Raw genomic sequence first — 5,073 nt, 5'->3', positions numbered from 1 at the left:
TCAGTTTTAGCCCAGAAGAGTAGAAGTTACTTAATATATTCATGTTTATGTGCTGTCCAGAAAAAAGTACTTAAATATTACTGGTAAAATAATATTAGAATTTACGTTTTTTTGTACAGTACTACTGATATATCATATAATGTGTATTGTTTATTCAGTAAATCCTAGTCGTTTAGAAATTTAGATATTTTTGTAAAATTTAAAAGAATAATTAAATAAATGTTACTACACCCAAAAATCCTTTTTTTCAGTGTAGTTTCCAACAACGGCACAGAAAAGAAAAGCAAAGCAAAGCAGCAGGAGTTGCTTTGCTACTTTTCATTTCCTCATTTGCATAAAAGATTGACACAGGCTAGTTAATGGAGAGGAACACGTGCAGTCCAGGTGAACAAAGCCCATAGCTCAGACAAATTTAATTAGAAATTACACTAAACGTCTCCCCTGACTGAGATTGATGAGCTCTGACAAATACAAATAAACAGCACCCAGCTTCAAACCATACCGGCCCTCCCCAGTGCCCTCCCCCACATCCGCCTCCATTTTCCCATGTTTGCATCTTAAATAAAGGGAATTTAAATGTCTCATTTCACTGATTTTGTGCTAATTTAAAAGCTTCCAACATCTTATTTATCACTCCCACATTTCCACCTAATCATATCATCTCCCTGTGGGTAACTTCATGCCCCCCCACTTTTTGGCATGCCTGTGCCAGGTATTTGTTGAAATTCCTCACACCCCATAGGGATAGGTATGTCCACCCACCACCACCTCTATTTCTCTTTTGGTCTTTTACTGCCCATCTCTGTCCATCACGCCAGCACATGTATGAAACAGCTCACATGGACACCCCCCACACCCTGTCACCCCCCTAGCTAGAGTCACAGCTAAATCATTCCCAACTTGTTCAGCCTCTTGACGCTGGCGGAAAAAAAAACCTCAGCTGTGGGTTCGACAAACGGCTGAGCCAAAAACAACGGAGCGGCTAACAGGCGACTGCGAGCTGCCTTTGATAACAGCTGAAAGGCCCGTTTATTCTGAGCGTCTACCAGTTCAGCTCCGCTCCGACGTGGAGACATGTTGACACAGGCGGGCAGCTGGATAATTAATTTCCTCTAAAGCTTAAACACCAGATCGTTGCCGTATAAAATCCCTCATGGGGTGGCTGACGTTTGAACACGAGCTCTTGTGGTATTGACATTGGGTCAGAGTTGAAGTGTTTAATTATCGTTGCGTGCCATGAAACGATACTCGGTCTCAGCATGGTCCAACCTGTGAAATCCGCTCTGAATGATGTAGCTGCACGAGGAAAATTGTGTCATTTTGTTCTCAGAATCTTGTTGCCCACCCCTTCTTGTCACAAACCTCTGGGATGAGCATTTAGCCCCCCAACAGCATTCGAAACATTGAATAATTGGCAGTGGTGGGTACAGTTTCAAAAAGCGGGACTAGCGATTATGTACCATATTTATTCGAGTATAATACGTAAAATTAAATCCATAAAATCATCCATAAATTTGAGGGGTAGTACTATACTCAGATAAATATTTTTACTTATGTATTTTAACTGAAATGTCGGCTTCATTCACAAAATGCCTGAGTCCTTAAATGAGACGGCGTCGCAAAAAGCGGTTGAAACGAGCTCACCTGTGACACTCCTCTGTGCTTCAGAGTGAGATAATAACAGATCCAGGCAGGAGACATGATGTGAAAAAAGGGGTAAAAAAAGTAGTCCTGCACCTCAGTAATGATAACAAACTAATGACATTAGTGTGTGACCGAGCCGCTCCTCGAACAACAACAAACACATGTTCGTCTGTAATGGCTGGCGTCTACCGGTGTTCTGAAAAAGTTTGCATCCCTGAAAAAAGTTTTCCCACCAGAGGGGGCGCTCGCGAGTAGGAAGTAATCTGCTTTTCCCCCACAAGATGGCCCAAATCTCATGTGAAGTCTCTGACTTTTGTGTTGGYGCCTCCTGGTGGACTATGTGTAAAATGCCAGAATTCATATGATGCTGCTACAGCTGATATGTATTTGTTGTCAAAATACCTTTTAGTACATATGTTGTTAAAATAAAATGAACAGTCCAATAATCATTTTACTGATATGTATAAAGACTGCAAAGGCTGAAAAATCTTGAAGTCTGTATGAAATTGGAGGTAGTTTGAGGATTAATTTCTTTTGCTCTTTAAGCTCAGAAAAGGGGGGGGGGGGTCATGTTATATATGAGATCGTATTATACATGAATAAATACGGTATAAAATATGGTAGAGAAAATATTTGCTAATTGTTTTTTGACACTTCAAATGGTATTTATAAAAATACAGGCTCGATTTAGAAATGCTTTTATTGTGAAAGGGATAAACTAGAGGTATAACAATTTAGACAGAGCTATAACTCTGGTTTGGATTGGCCAATTGGCCACAGACGACACCACACACCTTTAAATTAAACCAATAGAACACTAGCAAGTTTGTGTCAGAGACACAGACTGAGTCTGTCATCTTAGCAGTTAGCGTTAGCTTCCACTAATGTTTTAATCTGTTTAGCGTTAGCAGAGCTAAGATTCTTGTTTAATGGATTAGTGGTTAGCTGTGTTCATCTCTGCATTTAATCTACAGAAACGCTACATCAGGGCTGTTCAACTAAATTACTCCGGGGGCCACAGTTACTGCAGACCAACAGCTGAGGGCCTGAACATCCAGCAATTAAATCCTCATGTAAATAAACCAAGTATTACAAAAATCTGTTACCTTTGAAATAGTTTATTTTGCTGCATTTAATCATGAACACAACATACAAAACCCTATGTAATGATAGTAGTTATAATAATACAACAACAAAACAAAAATAATGCATTCTGCCTCATATTTAACACAAATATTATTTTTGACAGCTCTGACTTGCCAAATTTTTAAACCAATTTTATTTTCACTTTCATAGTTTCTTCAACTGCTTGTAGTTTTAACTGTCTTGGATGTTCATAGATATGATTTGCAGCTTCTAGCCAAGATTCTGACGTTTCTGTAGACACCAAACGTATCCATGTTTAAAAGAACTTAGAGGATTTAAAGTAGAAAACTGGGGCTTTGGACTTAAGAGATGAATGAACCAATTGGCGGGCCGCACTTTGGTCAGTCGCGGGCCGTATGTGGCCCGTGGGCCACTAGTTGAATAGGCCTGTTATAGGTTTCATTTTTAGGAGTAGCCTTAAACTACTAAAAATGTAGATAAATAGCTGTTTTGTCAGTTTTCGCTTTTTATTAAGACTTTGTGGGGAAAAATTAACAATTTAACAAATCAGTTTTTACAGTGCAGTTTGTTTCTTTTTCTTTCTTTCTTTTTTTTTTTTGTCTTTGTCATAAGTCCCCCATCCTACATAGCAGACAGTTGTGGGCCAGATCTGGCAATGATGGCACTGTTTTTAAGATGCCATGACTGGCCCAAAGCATGAGGGTCTGGAAAACCACATCTGGGCCATCAAACCAGTGGTTTTCTTTGTGGTATCTGGATCGTTCAGTGCTTTGTGTGGGCCAGAACTGGGACAGACAAATTTTGCTAAGTGCGCATGTTTTATAAAAGAAAACTTCAGAACTTGACTATTATGCAGGAATATTGGTCAAAAGATTTTCATATAATTTCTTTAAAAAGTTAACATTTAGATTTAAGTTTGTTTGGGCCAAAGGTATTTATCAGGTTTTGTCAAACTATGATCAAACCCACATTTAATCCTCCTTAATGTGGCCACAATGTAAAAGTTTAAAGCTGACATTACTGTTGACTTTACATGTGTTTGACTGTAAATTCTTGTTCTTAGCTCTGCTTTGGTCTGCTGCTGCTGCTGCCCGAGTCATAATTCAAAGCAGCTGAAATGAGCAAACTGTAATTATTAAACATTTGGAATAAAAGCTGCCAAAACAGTTTCTGAACATTGTGCACATAATTCCCCCGAAGCGCTGAGGAATAAAATCTGATTCATTGTAAAACTCTGGGAAAATTATTGATGAAATGTGGGTTCTGTGAAGCCCGGTTCAGGTCAGAACAACTTATTATTAATATTCAGGCGGTGGGTCGGGGTGAGCCCCTGGCTTCTGTTTCACCATCCCACCCCCTTTTTGATCCTCACACACACACACACACACTCCCCCTCAGACCGACTCACACACACCAGAGGACACTGCGCAGCGCTGAAGACTCAACAAGACAGCGGGGATCTGATCTGAAACTTAAAACACAGATAAGCCTCATTTCAACACAAAATAATTACCTTTTTTTCCCACTGCAGAAGAATCTCAAGATTAAACATGACGAGAGGAGAATGTTTCACTTTAACAACTTCAAGAAAATTGACATTTTAGCGTCCAGGATCACACAGACGTACAGTAAGTTTTAACAAATATTTCTGTTTAGTCAGATATTATATGCATGAGACAAAGAAGTGAAAATAAACCTAATATTAAAAGTATTAGAGCTCAAACTGGGCCCTTTGCTAATGTTTTTTCATGCATTTATTTCTGATGGATTCCCACACAAATTCATTTATGAATGTTTTGTAAAAGCTTGTAGTAAAATAACATATATCCTTTTTGTACGTTTTAGATTGAGAAATAACTGCTTTTCATAAAAAAGCTGAAAAGTTATTTATTGTTTGAAGATAAAATAACTATATTTATGTTTAAGTGGATGCCCAGTGATTATAAATGGGTTATTTAAAGAGGATTCTGCTGCTCTGAACACGTTTCTGACATCACTTCATGACAAAATCCTTTTATTTTTATTTATTAATTTTTTTTCCAAGAACACAGCTCCAGACTTCGAGTCCCGCTGTGTTCTGACTCGACAAATTTACAGTGACCGGTCTCGATCCAAACCACCAGAGCGCAAAAAACACACAACGGGTTACAAGAAGAAATCTAAACAAAATCCTGACAGTTTGTGGTTTTTTATTAATAAGATATAAGATCTGCTCAGTTTCAACTGATTGTTTCCCAAATGTTGACCTCGAGAAAAAGGATTTACTATCTTCAACTGGAGACACACACACACACACACACACACACACACACACACACACAC

At 38.6% G+C, this 5,073-nt stretch overlaps 1 protein-coding gene across 1 annotated transcript in view; it reads left to right on the top strand.

The window, feature by feature from the left end:
- Nucleotides 1–4,132: 4,132 nt before the first annotated feature.
- uts2r3 (urotensin-2 receptor 3) overlaps nt 4,133–5,073 on the top strand; it is an 18,664-nt gene continuing 17,723 nt past the window's right edge. The window contains exon 1 of the mRNA XM_014004727.1: nt 4,133–4,379. The gene's annotated coding sequence lies outside the window, so the exon portion shown is untranslated. The remainder of the gene's footprint in view (nt 4,380–5,073) is intronic.

The sequence above is a fragment of the Austrofundulus limnaeus genome, unplaced genomic scaffold (genome assembly GCF_001266775.1).
Source record: "Austrofundulus limnaeus strain Quisiro unplaced genomic scaffold, Austrofundulus_limnaeus-1.0 Scaffold26, whole genome shotgun sequence".
Classification (NCBI taxonomy): domain Eukaryota; kingdom Metazoa; phylum Chordata; class Actinopteri; order Cyprinodontiformes; family Rivulidae; genus Austrofundulus; species Austrofundulus limnaeus.
Note: the sequence above shows the minus strand (reverse complement) of the source record. Positions and strands in the feature narration are given on the sequence as shown.